At 39.6% G+C, this 20,224-nt stretch overlaps 1 protein-coding gene across 1 annotated transcript in view; it reads right to left on the bottom strand.

Moving 5' to 3' along the window:
* The window catches only part of ctnna2 (catenin (cadherin-associated protein), alpha 2), a 315,779-nt gene extending 296,909 nt beyond the window's left edge, over nucleotides 1-18,870 (bottom strand). The window contains exon 1 of the mRNA XM_070971232.1: nucleotides 18,525-18,870. The gene's annotated coding sequence lies outside the window, so the exon portion shown is untranslated. The remainder of the gene's footprint in view (nucleotides 1-18,524) is intronic.
* Between the last annotated feature and the right edge of the window lie 1,354 nt (nucleotides 18,871-20,224).

Raw genomic sequence — 20,224 nt, forward strand, 5'->3', positions numbered from 1 at the left:
GCAATCTATCTTATTTTATTTGTGTTTGTCTAGTGTTTGTGCAGTATTGTGTGTGAGTAGCTTTTCTCTCAACTGGTTTTCCCCTGATTAATTACAGGTATCAGTCAAGTTAACTGTTACTTGCACAGGCTACAGGCCATCCGTCATCTTTGGTGAACTGGCTAATATCTGCCATAACCACCAATTCCCATGAGGAGAATTTTCGTACGCAATTACTGTACGAAAAAACAGTAATTAATAAGGTATTTTTTCTTTATTTTTCAAATTCAAAACAATAAATCCATTATCAAATCAGTTGCTGATTAGCGTGTGTCAACTGACTAATTGGTGAATGAAATAATTCTTGCAGCTCTACATGAATGCTTTCTTTCACACTTACATAAACTTGAAAAAAGAACACCATTCCCACCCCACAACAAAAATCCTTACCCCTGCTGTTTCTTGATATTACACTTTATAGAGGAACATAAATGTCACACACCCATATGACACAGCATTGCAAAGCGTGCATAGCCGCCATACTGACACAGTGAAGAAGCGCCACCTTATGCCTGTGGAGGCAGGAGGTCTGCCACCAATTAAAATCATCATTAACTCGCTGAATTTTCAACCGATTTTCAAGCGGTTTGCTTTGTTACAAACATAAGACATGTATCTGTGATAGAGAACACTTTACTACAGAGAATACTTACAGAGTACATTTATGACAGGGTTCACAATTCTGTTTTTAACTATACTTTTAGTGAAATATATATTTTAATTGGCCTTTCGAGTCATAGATTACATTAAAAAAATATCCAGTATATCCAGTTTATGACTGGGGTTGTGCAGAGTTGCAGTGTGACACCTATACATTTTGTACTTGTGTGGGGGTTTTGTCAAGAATGTCAAAAAAAAATCTCCACACTTTGACAGTTTTTTTCACCTGATTTTGTTCAAGCATCAGGTTAGAAAGCACATCCCTTATCTGAGACTGAGGGCGGAGTAGCCTCCTTCCACCTTAAAGGAAGCTGCTCGCCAGGAGGGTGATAAAGGCAACCACTTTATGGCCCCCCCACTGGTAACCGCAGCACAACCATAAATGAAATTGCACCTTTGTCTGCTGGGTCTGAAGACATGATGGTATCAGTCACCTTGTTAAAAGGTTTCTTGGAAAACTGTTGGATAGCACCCTTAATATAATAATTAATCTGTAAATATAACAAATGGAAACTGGGTCTATCAAATTTCTTCAACAGCTGTTCAATGGAGGCAGATTTGTTTTCTATAAAGAGGTCACTGACACATTTTAGACCCCTCCAATGCCTCCCGTAGAATGCTGTGTCCTATATTGAGGGTGGAAAGAGGTGGCTGAATGGGCGAGAAAGTCCCACAGTAAGAAGACATGCAAGTGAGATAGACCTATGAGTAGATTTTGAGTGACTGACTGCAGGGTTAGTACTGCACATGTTCAATGATAAAGGCACTGGCATGCCAATTAGAGCTGGTGAGGGGACAGAGCCACAGAGATGTCAGTGTTTCCTCTACATTCATTTAGGAGTAGTGGGCTGCCATTCCTAAATCCTAGCTGCCGCTTCTTCAAATTTCCTTTTTTTTTCTTTCTTTCTTTCTTTCTTTATTTTTTATTGTCGCAAATACACTACCGCCGCATGTCTCCACCTTCACAGCAGAGTCCGACGTTAATTACTCGCGAGAGTGCAGCCTTGAAAGTAACATCACGTCAAGCACCCAGGCACCAGGTCAGAGAGTCAGAAGAGTGTCGTTTTGGAAAATAGGGCAGTGACTTACCGGAGAAAGTGTAGGCTTATTAGTTTAAGATAATATTGACGGCCAGCTAATGTTACATAACATATTGGTAGCTTAGTTACTTGGGCCCGGTGCAAACTCAGTGTCGCTAACGTGAGTAAACTAATTGATAGCATTAAGCTAGTATCTACACACCATGATGTAACTGCTGACTGCATTTTCAGATGAGCTTGTTCAAATATTTCTCTAAGAAGAGAAAGACAGCTGATGAAGATGACGCTAGTCAGTAGTGATGTGTCGGCTCAGAGCCGCTCTTTGAAGTGAATGATCGGAGCCTCCTGCCTGGGAGCTGGAGTGGGAGCTGCTTTGGGTTTGTTTTTTGTTTTTTTTCGACTTTTTTTTTCCATTCAAGCCGCATGTGATTGGTCAACTTCATGACGTGTGGTGGCTTCAGTGTGTACACACTGAGCAGGAGGGGGAGGAGCGGGGGTTACAGACACAGCGCATGTGTGTGTGCACGCACGCACGCACGCACGCACGCACACACACACACACACACACACACACACACACACACACACACACACACACACACACACACACACACACATTCAGCCTTTAAAAAGCAATTTTCAACTGGCCATTCACTAAATAGGTTGTAAAAGTAAAATCTGCAGTCAAGTGTCATTTGTTTATGCTGCCATGGCTCCCCGGAGAGCCTGCCCCCGCTGCTGAAAAAAATCCTAGAGGAAACACTGGATGTGTTTCCATCCTTATCCAAACCTAAATGGTCCAGTATGACACATCGTGCAAATTAGTTGTTCAGTGCCAACATGAGCAGGCCTTACTGTACATTTCTGTGGTTCTTGTGGTAAAGGAAGATCACAGTAGTCAAATCTAGTACAAACCTCCACAAATTCAACATTAGATTTTGATGCTTGATTAATATCTAAAACTGATGATCTCATTTAGAAAGTGACCAAGTCGAATTCAACTGCACTAATAACAAGTAGCACAGACAGATGCAGAGAAGGCCTCTGACAGTTCATTAAGATGTCCTTTCAGACAACAGTGAACACCAGTAACCTTTCAATGACTCACAGATTAAATCTTGTCAGGTACGGATTCATTTACACCATTGTGATTTTTTTTTTTTTGATTAATGTCAAGCACACCTGAGGGACATCTTGCAAAAAAAAAAAAACAAGCATGAGGATCCTTTCATCAATGCAATAAGAGTCCTCCAACAAAGTAGGAAATCAAGTACAGGCAAATTCCTTGAAATGGGTGCTTTTACACTGCAGCTCGACAGTCGAGTCCCTTCTGGCTATGGCTGAGTGGTACACTACCGGGCCAACTTTTTGGCAAGAGCTGCACCTTGTGTGAACTCACTGCTGAGTTCAAATCCAAAATCTCCCAGGGAGAGAAGCAGAAGGTCTTTTTTAAGACCACAAGAAGCAATACTGCTCAGAACCAGTGATCCAGAAACGGGATTTCAGTCTGCCTGTCATGAATGTTGCAAAAATCATTATGTCTGCCTGTCATGAACGTTGAAAAAAATATATATGATGATATCTACGAGGTCAAAATCTTGCGATCATTTCTCCCGCACATTACAAACAGATAGCAACAATATAACAAATTTGCAACTGCATTTCACTGCTGGCATACATTGTATGCACCTTTCATTTTGCCACATGGGAGCCCTGTGTCCTAGAAATTACAATTGTACACAGCTAATTACCAACAGGCAATACATTTTGAAGGAAATGTCAATCGAATTCTGTTTTGTATTATCATAATGAGGAAATACTGGAAATTAACATGCCTGGCAAGTCGCAAAAATGTTGATCCTGAACGTATTCACTGACAACACATTTCATTTGTTTTTATGCCAAAATAGACAATCTTGGAATGCAATGCACCATCCACTCCACACAGTGGATGGTGCATTGCATACAGAGCAACTACAGGACTTCTGTTTTAAATAATGTGGACGCCATTTAAAACAGTGTCTGAATACACTTGTGTTGCTTTCAAAATCTGGTGCTTTCAGAGATTTCAGTGAATCTGTTAACCCAGCAAACTGATGGCATGGAATGGTATTTTTTCAAATGTGGCAAATGACTTTCAGCTGCAAGACAAGTGTGTCTTTTCTAAACTTGGTCGTGTTATCACAGTTCAAGGCACTTTGCTGTTGTGTTAAATGAACAGCTGATGTGTGGACAGAGGGCTGATTGCGTTCTTTTACTGCAGACGACTTCAAATTTATAGCCATTTGTCCTGACTGCCCTCTCGCAAATGGTGCAGAACATTTTCTCTATTCTGTCCAACTTTTCATGTCATCAATAGAATTTCTGCCATTCTGGTTTGAGACATCTTTTGTTTCTGTTTCATATTTTGATTGCTGTCGCATTTTCCATTTCTTGAGGACCAGGAGCTTGAGCCTTTTCTGTGGTCTCGATGGCCTCGGCTGCAGCAACACTTTTTGCAGCAGTGCAAAATTGGCCCAGGGATGTCTGCTTCGCCTTCGTCATTTCAGAGTCGTGTCGTGTTAACTGTTGTTGAATGAAAGCGCAGGGCTGCTGTACGAGTTTGAGGCTTTTGAATAACGTCCCACGCTTAGTCACATGACCAAACACTCAGTGAATGTCTCAGTGCAAGTTATCTTGGCAACATATCTTGCAGGTCACACAATATAAGGCTATTTAACATGCTATTAATCAGTGTATTAATCGGCATATTTCCAACTGGACATTTTGGCCATTGATATTTTTATCTGCCAGACAACTATATGTGATACCAGCAAAACATAAACCCTGCTACGAACATAACCCGGGCCGTGATTACAGCACGATCTAATTATGAATACAAACTAGTTGTACATAAAGGAGACGGGGTGCATGTGTAGGCCATTTCTGCTTACGCCTTAAACTAGGTAGTGCTCAATCTGTAATCTTGTGTGGACTTCGGAATAATTTTTTGGTTTCTCACATTGTTTTTTCGTCCCATTTGTGTCAGTTTGTCAAACAGGAATGTGACTAATGTGTGGTCGTGGTGTTGATGGAAATAAAAAACAATACCAAGGGCCTCTATTGTTCATGTGCACTACTTTGATGATTAAGAAAAGTTGTGGATGATGAGTGCATCTCAACAAAGCTAGTAACAGCAGTGACAGTTGAGACAGATATTCTGCTGAGTCAGAGCTCTGTTCGTGTGTCTGTATTGATTGAGCACCTGTCATACAGAGCCACTCCATCCAACGGCCTATTGGCAATACCAAAGAAAACAGATGGCAGTCACTGGTACTATTCAACACTGCTGGCCTTTCTAACACAAACAAAACCCTGCTGTCTTTGCCGTATGTGGTGCTTGCAGTTTTGTAATCATTAAACATGATTGAGTGTCTCAAAAAACATCATTAGTCATACTACTTGTCTGAAGTGATTTTGGAATAAAGAAATAAGGAGCTGTATTCAGACACATTTCACCATGCCTATAAAATGAACATTTCACATTATGGTGTATTACATTGTATATCAAATTAACTGGGAAGTATACATCTAAATAATGTATTTTTTTGTATTCTACTACATGAGCACACCCACGCTAATGTGCTCCAGCAATGCACACAAATGTATATACTGATATTCTCACTACATTATGTACATGCAAGGATGGAAAGACTGTAAACCATATTCATTCACTGTAGTTTGTCAATGTATGCTCACACATTTAAATATTTTAATTCATCACTTCATCGAATCAAAATACATAAGATCTGCAAGCAGGCTTCCCTCCATCTACAAACTCAAAACACACTGTTGCACACTAACAAATGCGGCTCCAGTGGAGAAGCATAATGCAGCCTGCCCTCTGTCACTGCTCCATCTGCTACTACACCTCACTCTCTGTCTGTCTCTCTCTCTGATAGGAAGTCATATCCACACGGCTTGCTTCAAAGGTCAGCAGACTTTCCAATTCTAACGTGACAGACCTAAATAAACATTTGTCGCACAAAAAAGCTTTCATTAATGTACACAACTGTGAAAACCACTTTTGTTTCCTACCACATGAAGAAGACATGCAGGTGAAGTAACCTGGAAATTCAAAACTACTACATTATACTCTGTGTGGGCACGTAGCTGTTCATGAGTTTTAACTCTTACAGACTGCTGACCTGTCCAGGCTGTAGTCTGCCTCTCACCCATTGCATGCTGGGTTAGATTCCAGGTAAATGTAAATGGTCACATTACAGTCATGTGGCACATCCATAACATTGGTGTAAATCACTTTGCGCTATTCAGTATTACACAAAGCCATTATATTTTGGATGTAATTAGGCATCCTCTAGGGCTGTGACATTTTCAAACTTGTGTTCAAATGTGGGGAAAAAAAAAAACTTCCTAACTAATATTCCAGTATGTATATATTCAAACTGTTATATTCAACAGACAGTTTGAATTAAGTTAGAGGTCCAGTAGAGGACGTTCTTAAAATTGGCTTGACCTATTGCATGCCCTACTGACCTATCAGAAAACTAAGATGGAAATAAAAATGGATGAGGACACAAGCAAGCAAAGCCGTGCAGATGGGAGAAGCAGTGTGTGGAGGTATTTTCGGTTCTACACTGTCGATTTAAAAAATTACCAGCAAAGATAAGGCTGGTTGTTGACTTTGTAAAAAGCAGCTGCTTTACTCTACAAGGACAACAAATCTGAGGACTAATCTACCATCTTGCCTGCAGTAGCAGCTGACACACTAGAAGCAAGTGGAGCCACGTCAACTTTATGACCTCGTATGACTGCCTACTGAAGACACACTGCAGGGTGACACGACACGGGAAAATAAAAAGACTCCACTACAGGGAAGACACTCTCTAACCACTGATGGCTCGACATTGTTGATACATGCCTATGTGATGGCTCACTGCATCTCAGACTCACATATTACAGTGTAAGAGTTGCATTGAATTTGTTTGAAATTGAGCTTTTGAATTATGACAGTATCCTCCATAAAATATGGATGCCAAAGCCAATTAGCATGATTGTTTATGTGCATTTTGATGAAGATTGAGCTCAAAATGTAGATTAGAACCTTAATATCTGTATGTCACATCATGTGTTGTCTCTCACTATGTAAAATCAACAGATGAAAATGTCACTGATGCTGACAAAGACACTCCCATTTTGTAAATTATGTTAAACTTTAATAATTAATTAATGCTTCTCACATCTCAAATAGATCATCTGGATATTAAAAGCTCCCAAAGCAGTATGATTTCAATTTGTTCCTTTGGGATCACTCTCTCTTAACTTATATCTTGTTTGGTGGTCTTAAAGAAATAATCAAAATCAAGACTACTCCCTCTGTGGGTCCATGTTGACATGGATTAACTTCACCATGAATGTATTAACAAATGAGGTTAATACATGATAAGCATTCAGGGAGTAGAGAAATAAGGTCAAACCAAGTGCTAACGCAAGCACAGCTTAGTATTTTTAAAATCCTAATGTTTATTTACATGTAACAACAACACAACATTTACGTGACAAATGCATGAGAAGATAAATTAACAATTAGGAGGTTAAAAGGTATAATTTTGTGGAATTACATCATAGTTGATAAGATTCACAGAAAGCAGTTTCAAGGTTTAATGTGTGTCTAAAGACCTGTGTTGCTAAGGACAGCAGCTTCACCGCTAAATAGCTCTCAAAATCAAGGGCAAGACTTTTAAAAAATGGCAGAAATTGCTAACCCAACCAGGCAGGCTTCGAGAATGACAGCTTGTTAATACTTCATGTTCAATAGTCAAGTTGAGAATCTTTCATTTGCTGATAGATAGGTGTCTTCATATATGCAGACATGAGCTGAATTTTGCCACATAATATGCTGAGACAGATGGACTCCCAATGTTTGTTAAGCTGATTTTTTGTCTCACTACAATATGAGCATAAGAAAGTCTTTGCAGTTGTCTACACTGTGGGCTTTCAGACAGACAGAACTTAGCCCTGGAGTTTTGAAAATACATGCATATTTGTCACAGATAAAACTATTCAAAAGTTTAAACTCTGCTTGCACTGCATAAAATGGGCATCAGAGCTCCTTTACCATGCAACACTAACTTTGTGACTACAATCCCTGTCATTTGTCATTATGGAAAGTTAATATGCCGGCACTGCACTGACCCAGATTCAGAGCAGAGTTAAGCACATACACACACTTGCGTGGAGCAGTGGGGGAGTCTCTAAAAGCAGAAGTCAAGGCTCAACCTGTCATATCGCTGCTCTCCAGAGCTATGTTCTCATGGCGGCCAAAATAGGCTGATCAAAGTGGAGCACAACCTGTGAAATTCTCAAAGCAGCCATATTCTCTCAGGAATTCAAAAGCCTTCCTTAAAAACATAATGCACATGCTGCAAAGTTGAATAAACACTCTTAAACCATGTCTTCTGGAAACACCTGCCTTCAATTGGCTGGAATGTGTCCATAAAAGTCCTATATCAGGACACCTCAAACAGCTTTGAAAAACATTGTCTGTCAGATCATGTGCTGTCCACTGTCTTATCCTCTTTTGTCCTATAGATACACCCCATCTTAGCACAAAGGTCATCCTTAGCATTAGATGCCTCATTCATGTTGACATCTCGTCTCAGCCACATTACAGTATACATCACCACAATATGTTGTCAATTCTAAAAAGAACATCAATGTGAGACAAACAGCGCTTGTTGGGCTGCAGGCACAGTTATTTAACATCCTATGTTGTCACCAAAAGACATTTCGTCATGCAGTTGCCTCAATGAGTTGCAGATATTTTATTAATGGTTATAACATGATTATCAGAAAAGGGGAAAAATAAACACTTCAAATGCCCAGATATGGTAACACTGACACATTGCCAACCTTACTTGGAATATGCCGCTTGCTGCCTGCTCAAATCAGTTATCAGTTCTGTTCATATTGTGGGTGTTTGTTAAGGGAAAATGCCCCTTCTGCACAACTGGACACAGCAGCTTCAGCAGTTTAAAGAAACTGTGCAAACCATTCCTGCTGAAATACAAAACAAGGTCCAGACACACAATAAGTTGGAATGCCAAAAGTTAGAATCTCAAAAAACAATTTAAGCATATACCTGGTGGAGTATACTGGCTGGATGTTGCAGTCAAAGCATATGGTGAACCCTTGGATATGCCCCAACTAATTACCAAGATTAACTCTTGAATGCATGGCTATGCACTGCTAGAGTAAATATCATTCAAACTTCCCTTTGGAGGACTATTAAAGGCAAATACCTCTTTTCCCGCAACTATACAGCAATGCATCAGTCTCAACATAAACTGGCCAAAGCTGAGGAGACGACTGCTTTCCACTGTAATCACATTTTTGTGCCAAACTGATCAGTTTTAGAACCATTGTGTGAATTACTTAAGCATGGCAAAATTCACGACCTTGCAGGAATCTTATCAAATGACCTCCCAGTTATTTATTTGACAGAAATTATGTGCAGGAACAGGGTTTTGAAGGTACCCTGTGGAGTTTTTAACTACTAGCAGTGCTATGGAGCAAGGTTTTTATGTTTTTGTATTATGCATGCACAAGTGTATTGTGCTGATCAATAATTAGTGCAGGAAAATGCCAAATGAACATAGAAATTCAGCAAATAAACAATGCAAAGAAGAAGAGGACTGCTAGGAAGTAAACATGGTTGTTTAACAATGCAGGATTTTAAATATTTCAAAAACAAACTTTGCAACTGTTGTGAATGAGAACGGGCCATGGGGATACACACAATGCCTACTGGTGAGAAACACAAAATGTAAACATACATTTTGGCACCTTTAATCATTTTAAATCTTTGTCAACACTGCATCTCATACAGTGGTGTCTATCCACACTGTTAAAATAATCCCATCCAAGTGAGTTTTACTCATAAATGAATCTGCTATTCTCTTTTTTTTTTTCATTATCCAAAATGCTCCTTTTCAAACACCAATTTAACACCTGTTTGTTAAATGCCATTGATAGAATCTGAATTTAAAAACTTTGGATTCAAACTTCTGGCAGCTGCATAGCTTTCTAAGAGTCATTCCACACAAACGTTGTGACAGGATGGTAATTTGCTATTGGTCTGAAAGTGTCATCTGACCTAGCTCTGCAGCCCGGCTGTCGATATAGCAGACAATGCTCAGCTTTGATTTGAAAAAGGAACAAAAGTTTCTTTAATGCCTGCAGTATACAATGGCCATGTGTTTGTTGATATAGGATTGCTATAACATCACAGTAGATATTGGCAGTGACTTAGAAACATCTTAACTAAAAACTCAGCTCTTCTTAAACTCACAGATAATTGAATATGTTTATGTGAGTTGTTGCATTAAAGCTCCATAAGGTGACCTAAAATGAGGAACTATTAAATGATGCCTTCTTGTCACTCACCTGCCGTATTCATTCTGTAAACAATGATCGCAACAAGCAATGTTAAGGGTCAACATTACTGCACATCTTAAATCTCATACTATTCTGTAGTTTATTAGTAAAACACGGACTGCGTAAGGAATTATTTTCCAATATTCCAAAGACTTGGTCCTATTACTGTCATGGGATGGATAAACCAAACTAATGTCATGGGTTAATCCCATGACAGTGCCCTGGTATAAATGGGTCAAAGACAGGTTTATAATCCCACATCAGACACTGAGTTTGTGTGTGACAGTGGTATACAGTTATAAAGAATGTGCATTCTGCATATGCAGTCTGGTACTTCTAAAACTTCATTTGCATGCTCAAAATGATCTATTTAATAACTAAACTTTCAATTATTTCTAACTGGAAAATGTTTTAAATGCGTGGATTTGAATGTGTGATGAAATCAAAAGACTGTTCTCATGTATGGGCTTACAGAATGTTAAGTCCTCTGAAACAAATTTGTGATTTTGGGATAAATGAAAAAAAAAACAAAACTGACTTTTGAACCCCTTTTATTACTGCTTTTGGTTATATTTAATCTTGAATTTATCATACTGCAGAAATTTAGCACAGCCATCTGCTGTCTTGTAGCACATACTGTATTTCAAATCAAAACACCATTTTCAGCTGTGGACATGTAAAACTATCCTGTGCTGTGTGCCTTTTATGGTGGGAGGTTCAAATCACTAAAAGAGTGAAATGCCTGATCAATTCATCAAGTCATCCTGAATTTCTGATGTTCTGTAAAAAAAATATGCCCAAAAACTGTTTGATTTTCAAAAATATGACAATATACCAAAAAATATTAATAAGATATAAATACACAGATGCAACAACAGAAGCCATATTTACCAAGTGAGGAAGCAATTATAAGAGCCAGAAGCAAGTATGAGACCGCATTCCTTAAATGTCTTTCGTGGATGTTCAACATGTCAGCATGGATGGCCTTGCTTGGCGGACTATCTTTAGCACAGCCCCACGTCTTGAAGTAGTGGACATTACATGGGCTGTGTGTGTTGGCTTCAGGGGACAGAAGATGGGGGACGGTTATCATTGTTCAGCTTCAGGACGGCATGGAGTCACACAAGTTTTTGAGTGGGCTGGTCACGCCATGAGACACACAGCATAGTCAACACCAGTAATGACAATTTCAGCTCAAGATGAAACATAATTTAAGAGCCACTGCCATCGCTGCCCACATCTATGATTCTTTACAGTAATTCAAACAGGTTTGTTGTTGTGCTCACCGACAGCTGTTTCTCAGGTGAGAAACAAGCGAGCCGACCAGACCTTTGTGGGTGGGATCCAGAACCAGAAGAATGGCATTAAAAATATTTCCATAAAACGAACGAAGGAGATCGAGGCAGCTATACATGAAAACGTTACCTCCTAGCATCAGTTACCACAACTTCTATGTCACCTGAACCTGAAAATATGTCAGCCACAGGAATTTTAACGTCATGTTCAGAAAACTAAGACAGCAAAGGTTCCTTTGCTCTTTTAATGGGATAAAATAGTGGGATAATATTGGGTAACTGTGAGTGATTGAAGGAGATGGAGAAAGAATGAAGTATAATAGGAAGCAAACTACACAAACATGAGGACAATTTCTGAGAAAGTGGGGAAGACTGAAAAATGTATGCGCTTGTTGCGCTGAGGCATTTCTGTGAAAATCAGGAGCAGCTGGCACATTCTAAGCCTTAGCACCCTAGTTCTTGCTGTATTTATAGAAAAGATTTATCTTATCTTGACTTAAGAGGTTCATTGCATGAAATGTATGTGTTTAACTTTTGGTCAAGCCACGGATGTCATACCCTAAAATCGCGCTTGGTCAGCAGAAACATTTTCAGTAAGAGGAGTGAAGAACAGCGGTTACCCAGTGGAAAAGTTAATGCACCAAGACAGAGCACACGCACACTATGGGGGAGGAGCTGGGTCTATACTTGGGGGCCCACACTGGTACCAGATGTAGCCTATGGTGGGGGTGGATAGTGAGAGTATGAAAGAGACAAGTGAGGCCTCAGAAAGACACAACTGAGAGGATGAAAGACCAGAATGGCCCCTAGCAAGGCCCTCTGCACAGATTTGTTTTTGACAGAACAGGAGGTAGACAGACTGAACTTCCTAGTGCCAGAAATGTGTTAACTTGACCTCTCATGGTTAGAGAAACAATGATTGTGCAAGTGAGAGTGACATTGAATGTTTGCACACACATTATGCACAGTTCACCACACTGCATTGTCAGTGCCCATTCATCGATGCCTACATGCTACATCTGCAAAATTCACCAGATACCTGTTTCTGTGGAAGTGAGACTCATCTCAGAACTGTTGAGGCTGACAGAAACTAGTTTATAAACGGGTCTGGTCTTGACCAGTCCCAGTCCTTCACTGGCATCTGCACCCACGCTTGCTCTAATTGTAACTTGAATAACATCTCAATGTTATAAAAAATAATTGTATTTTGCAGTGGGCGGGGATGAGGACAAGAACATAGATCATATCACAATCACCCCAGAGGAATGTTGTTGATTTTACAAGGGAAAACAAGCTGATGTAAATGACCAACAGGGAGTAAATTCAGTTGCTTATAGCATGTGTCCTGAGTAATTTTCACATATCCCAACCATCCAACCATCTAATACAAGTTTAACATAAATCCTGTAGGAAGAAGCATATCTGGGTCATTGAAGATACATTATTATGTAGAGCTTTAAAGAGACTGCTTAATCATACTAATATTAAGGCCGTATTAGTGTTGACAAAAAATATCTATGGTCATCATTATGACAACTTCCAATGACAACATCAAGCTACACTGGACCACTGACATGCCTCGAAGCGAATCCATGTCTTACCATGACTACAAGATTCACAGTGACTTCGACATGCAGCTCCAACTTCAAAAAGACTATCTTTGATGCTCACAGTTCAAGCCATCCTAGTCCGCATGAATAACATGAATTCTTAGAGTGAGACGTAGCCAGCTATAAAGGTGATGAAATGATCCACTTCAGCTGGATAAATTCTTAGAATTACTGAGGTGGTTCTGCCTGAATTTGTGAACAAAGGCTTTGCTGTCACTTTGTACACAGAACCGAGGGGAACAGTAACCAACAAAAGAAAAATACTATTAACAATTTGGTCTTCAAAATCAATTACTTTTCCCCAGAAACTGTGACGTCTGTGGGAGGCTGAAGGAGAATCATTAAAAACAGTAGTGAAAAATCTTGGCAGCCGCTTGGCATCATAATCCCATAACAACATCTCAATGAGAAAAGGTGCTGTCCGCTGAGAAATTCTACTCTCTCAGTTCTTAGGAGATACGAACTCCTTTCGCTATCTGTCCATGAGTGTCTCCGCTGATACGACTAAAGCTTTATCACAAGTAATTTCAGCCCTTAACTAGAATTGTTACCATAAAACAACTTTAATTTTGTAAACAGAGGTGCTTGATTTTTCATTCTTTGCTTGTTTAAAGATTTCCAACAACAACTGTTATCAGCTGGAAGCCCTTTGCCAAAGTGAGCACATCTATTGCATGTTCCCGAGATTACTGTATGCCCCATTAACATCAAACCCAATTATATCAAAACCTCTAGCATATTAACCAGTGCACAATCTGACAGTACAATACAAGTAGTAAGATTAACCCAAACCATGTTATGAACCTAAAACCCCTGACCTGCAGTTAGCCCTAGCCTTAACCAAGTAGTCTGAGTCACCTAGCTTTACCATACCATAGCCCTTTGGATTTTATTAACCAGTATCTGATAACAGGTAGCACCAGGGATATAGGGTAGACTTCTCAAAAAACGTCTGAGGGTGGAGAGTTGGAGTTTTCGAGTATTTGATGACAATAATATGCTCTCATTCTGTACTTAAATAGACCAGCTTATTTATCATTAAACTATAGAAACATTTGAACTGCTAGCTTTTAAACTCTCCCTGCACAGAAATATTCAACAACACGAAATTTTAGGATATGCATTTAAATACAGAGAAGACAGTCCCTGTGTAAAAAATATGTAAAATACAATTTGATCATTTGTTAATCCTTTTTGATATACACTGAATTGAAAACAGTACATATCCAATATTTAATGTTTTATCTCATCAACATTGATTTTTGTAAATACATGCTTATTCTGAATTTGATGCAGCAACACATTTCAAACACGTTGGAACAGGAGCAACTAAAGATTGGGAAAGATGTGGAATGCTCCAAAAACTTTGCACAGGTAAGCAGGTTCATTGGTAACAGGTGATAGTATCATGATTGGGTCTGAAAGGGGCATCCTGGAAAGGCTCAGTCATTCACAAGCAAGGATAGAGTGAGGTTCACCACTTTGTGAACACATGATTGTACACATTGACTGTAAAACCACTGTTGGTAACAGTTCGTTTGCAAATGATTGCATTTTATTACGTTTCACACAACATCCCAACTGTTTGGGAATCAGGGTTGTAGATCACAAGCAGCATAAAAACAATACAACACATACTAGAGATGAGTGCAGCGAAAGACCTGGAGACCAGATCAAGTTATCCTCATATTCCATACTGATTTTGAATCCACCCTAAACTTTCAAGTCTGTAGCAATGTTAAAAATTTAGCTCCAACCTGAATATAAGATCTGAGCATCATAAGATATTCAATTTTGCTTAAATATTTCCACACAAGTCAAGTTGTGATGACACAAAGGGTGCACATATTTTTGCACTTTTGATTTATTTAAATTCTATTAGCTTCACAAGAAATAGACAAAATACCAGCATTACTTCTGATGACTTGCAATGCTTTGTGAGCAGTTCCTTGGTGAAATGTTATTCTACCACACCCACCGGCTGATTTCTGAGTAATGGAAGGATAGGATGGATTGATTTTTTAATGATAGTCCTATAGAGAATGAAGCTTGGCTATAACAATATAAACTTTCACTGCAACAGCTCTTTTGCTGGGCATTGTGGGTGTGGGTGTGGTCTTAGGCAGACTAATAGACATGAAAAGGAACTTAAGAGAATAACCTCGTTCTTTCTTGCTGCACCAAGATGCTGCTGACACTATACTTTCAGGCTCTGCTGGATCATCCACTTTATTGTCCCCCATGAAACAATAAAGTGCTTTTTTCTCTCTTTTCTTCTTTATTCTCGTATGTGGGATAATGTCATAAAAACAGTTAAGGAAACAGCAGATTCATGAAGCCAATCTAACATATACCTGAGTCACATGCTGCTGAGGAGGCTAAGTAAGAGTTATCAAGTGTCCCCAGCAACACGCAACATGTTACCAGTATGTAAGTATGTACCAGTAAGTACACACGTTGCCAAAAACCTTATGAGAATGTTTGCTGTCAGTTCAATGCAGTTTGACAATGCAGTGCAGCATAGGGTAATAGAAACCCTGGGGTTAGGAGAGTTGAAATTGATGTGGTAGACAAGAGCAATAAAACTATTGATTGTTCTGTGTTGTTTGCCTCATCTCTCATCTCTTAAACAGTATCAAACATTTGTGCAAGAGCGGGAGTGAGAGAAAGCCTAAGAGGAGAGGCAATCCTGTTCCAGCTAGCGGGGGTACCATGGCTACGTTTAAGCTCTGCTTCAGAACAACAACAGGGGGTTCCATGGTGTTCAGCCAATATTGCTTCCTCTCCCAGGAGACCGAGAACACAATGCACTCTGACTGCCATTGATTCACCCCTAATTTATGGCTTTTCCTTATCCCCAGCAATACAAACAGGCTTTATATTGCAAAATTCATACAGTAACTAAGCCATGAATGATTACATACAGGTGGATTTCAAACCTTGTAATTCCCCATTATGAAATGAGGAATAACAGATGGGCTACATGTGAGCTGAGAATAAGTTTGTTGCAGAATTAAAATTAACTCAAACAAGCCTGATTTTGCTCAGCCAGGTACAAAAAAAGTGTTTTACTTTCAAAATTCATGCCAAATTGTCTGTTAAGTTTGTCCAGACTATCAAAGTGATGACAAAAAACAACAATTATAAACTGTCATGGCGATTACTAAAACATGCTGAGCAATGGTTAACCATGTAGCATTAGCATAATTCTGAATATGTATTCAGTCTACTGTGAAATGAAAGAAAAATTATCCTGAATGTTAAATTGATAAGCCTTGCATGTGTTGGTCTTAAGCAGATGGTTAGACAGCGATACACATATGTAGTTTTTCCCAAGGGGCAGAGAAGAAACATGGCAGCTTGAAATCACAGCTCTCATCTGCCTCCCGTCAGTATTGAGTAAAAGTCATCTTCAGTTATGTAAATAGTTCTTGTTCAGCAAAATCTAACAAGCAAATTTTCTCACTCATCATATTGTTTTTCGGCTGTGAATGGAAATGCATCATAAGTAACTAATTGAAACTTTACTGACCACATATTTACAAATCAATTAATTGTTTAAGTCATTTTCCAAGCTAAAATGTCAGACAACAGCTGATCCCATTTTCTCAAATGTCAGTATTTGCTGCTTTGCGTATTTATTTAATTTATAAATTTAATATGTTAGAGGTTGGACGATTCATCTCACGAACAAGAAATTTAAAGATGTTTTCTTGGGCTCTGGGGAATTGTGATTGGCATTAGCATTTTTTTTTAGAAATTCTATATCATTATAAAGAAATAAAATATATAAAATATAGTCAGTCAGTAACAAAGAAACGTTTTTATAGAATCAGTGAATATGAAAGTACTCATTAGCTGCAGCACTTGACAGATCTTTTATTCATCATGTGACATTAGGATTATGTTGATTGTAGAGGAAAAGAAAATTGCAACCATAATGCATTTCCTTCTGAAAGTTCTTCTCTTTAACTTTTCTCTAAAAAGCCAAGAGACACAGCACACGATACAGCTAAGAAATCATTGGATTATTTTAGCCTCATCCTTTGCAGGCTGTCTCATAAACTGGCATATGGGGGGGCAGACCCACACAGCCCTGACAGTGAGTCTCAGCATGCCTCCTTGCCAATCAAAAGTTTAGCTTCTAAATACAGCCACTATGTGACCCCTAGAGGCCTCTGGGATTCCATATATCCAGTTACAGGAAGAGAATGTGTCAAACTACACTGGTTACACTAGGTCAAAAAAATCTGTGGTCTAACTCCTGCTCCACTGTGTTGTTGAATGCAGACTGCCCTTATCCTGAGGGATGCATGCAAACGAGCCCACAGGGCGAACCAAAACACACGTACAAACTCTTAATTATTTACAATTTTGCAACGGAAATTGCAATGAACGGGAGGGTATTTTAATCACACTTTGACTGAGGCAACAGCGTGCTGCAGCATGTAACATGCGAAGCAGAGAGAGGATATTTATCAGCGATTGAACATCTCTCCTGCTCCGTAATGGCATACACTGACCCTTGTAACGCTTGAATCAGCAGTGTTTTACACAGCCTGCCAGCTTACTTCAACTAATTGTTATCATTGTTAAAAGAGCTAATGGAGACTTGACTACAAAGTAGCGTTCCGCTTGCAGGGTGAGGCAAGGCGAGGTTGTGTACTTCGCTACTTCCAAGCCTCGAACGAAGCACGAAGGCGCAGCGAAGAATTCAAAATTATTTGCAACAGATTCGTCTGATTTGAAACTCGTGCGACAGAAAACGAGCGGCGAGTTTATTAGAAGGTACGCAAGAATGTCAAATAAATAAAGAGGCAAAATTGTCAGACAAAAGAAACGTAAGAGCGCTGCAAACACACCAGGGGACGGTTGATAAACGGTCTTTCAGTGAGTGAATGCACTGACGGGTTTCTGCCCAGCTCCTGGAGGATTTAACAGCCGTTTACGCAGATGTGGGACCGTTATTTTACTAGCAGGAGACTCGCCGGTGTCAGTTAGCTTAGCCGTTCTAGCCTAGCAGCCTAGCTTGTCTCTGCCCGACAAGCTCACATAAGTCAGTCGGAGCAGGCTTTCAGCACTGGGCTCACTGGATAGCAGTGCGCGGTGTGTGGTTTTAGGTAACGTTAGCAAAGTCAGCAACACAGATTTACAGCGAACGAGAACCGCTCGGCTCAGCAAACTGACGCCGTGGAAGCATGTTTTGTTTCAAGCTGTAGTACAAGTACTACAAGTATTTCGGTCTGGGGGTTTATTCGCGCTACCCAGCCAACTAGCTTAAGCACAATGATGAATGAAAAGGCGGACCTCGCCTAAGCTAATGTTAGCAGTAACGTGCAGCGGGTCAGTCAGTGCAGCAAGTGTAATGCTACCAGGCTGCTAGCAAAAAAAAATCATCCAGTTGAAAAACCACAGCATTCAAACGGCTAACTAACGTTACACACCTTTAACCGTTGGAGATGACACGTCTTGCAGGTCCGCAAACTGTGTAAGTTACTGCGCCTGGTTTCACTGAGTATTCCCCAAAAAAATGGTGTCCTCCTGGTTGTGTGACCCACGGTGAACAGTCAGAATCGACTCAATCCGGATGCTTTCCTCAATCCTGTGGTGCTGAATCTGAGGCTACACGCTTCTGTCGGTGTCTGGGAAATGCCTCCTCCTCCTATGGCTCCCTGCGAAATAATGACCCCTCCCAGCGCTCGAACCACAACAACAAAGTAGGCAGGTGCAGATGATGGTGCGCTAGTAACGGAAAGCCTTGCTATATTGTGGGCTGAGCGCTATCAAATCAGGAGTCTCCGTTGTTGACGCATGCGTGGTTGCTCGTGTGAGGATGCGCCCTGTCAGTGAGCACATTGGAGGGAGGATGTTGGAGCTTTGGCATATTCTAAGAGGGTGTACGCTGATTCCGGCTGTACCAACAACACAACGAATACCCTAACTGTGTCTATATCATGTTACATTTAGAAAGATATCACATGAATATTACAGAAAAGTCTTTGTAGAAGTATTTGCTGGAGCAATAACAGCAGTCATTTGCCCATGAAGCGTGAGGACAGAATAAAGTTTTTGTTGAACACCGACATGATGGGTGCGAATGTGGTCCACCAGGCTGAGATGGATCAATTTCAGGTGTTAAAAGTGCTCTGTGTGTCGAGTTATTATTTTGTACTTGTATTATTTTGTGTTGTATATAATATCCCTAATTTAAAAGCCTTACATACAATTGTAGAAAAGTGCTACAATTACATGAAATAAGAAGGTGATTTATAAAAATAAAATATTGAAAAAACATATGCTTTGATTAATAGGCCAAAGGGATGAGGATATTATATATTACAGTAAGTGGCAACACTAATTCATTCATTCATTACACTCCACTGATACTGCAACAGATACAAGAAACAAACCAGCAAATCAAATTATCTTTTTTCTGTTTTCTCTTTTAATCTCTCTGACAATTTATTGATTGCCCATTTCAAAACAAAATGTTTACAGACATTATACAGTTTACATTATATAGCACTGTCTATTGTTTATGGTTGATTTATACTGCTGTATTGTGTATATATTATTTATTATATATTTCCTATTTCTATATTATTTATTTTATCTTAAATACTAAGAAAACATAAAACACAGGACGTGTTATTGTGTCTCCAAGTTTACATAAAAATTAGTACAATGACATCTCTAACTGGCTTACATTCTGTATTTGAAAAATGTATCTGAACAAGAAATGTGTGTGCATGTCAATATCCATCCATCCATCCATCCATCCATCCATCCATCCATCCATCCATCCATTTTCTATGCCGCTTATCCCTTTCGGGGTCGCGCGGGGTCTCGGCTGTCGCATGTCAATATATTATATGAAAAAGACATGAGCAGAAAGACATCAGCATGAGAAATTTCCAGCCAACAGGCTTTTTTCACATAAGACATTTTGACTTTTCCTACTGTGTCAATGTCTTTTGGGGAAATGACCAACAGCATAAAGAGGTCAAAGGTCAAAATAACACTCTGAGGCGAGGCTGATGGATATTGGAGTTACCACTGTGGCTATTTCTCTATGAGAAACACAGCAGCAGTATTGAACAAGTTCATGTCAATTGCCAAGTGTTTTTCTGCTGCACATACATTA

The sequence above is a fragment of the Chaetodon trifascialis genome, chromosome 2 (assembly GCF_039877785.1).
Source record: "Chaetodon trifascialis isolate fChaTrf1 chromosome 2, fChaTrf1.hap1, whole genome shotgun sequence".
Classification (NCBI taxonomy): domain Eukaryota; kingdom Metazoa; phylum Chordata; class Actinopteri; order Chaetodontiformes; family Chaetodontidae; genus Chaetodon; species Chaetodon trifascialis.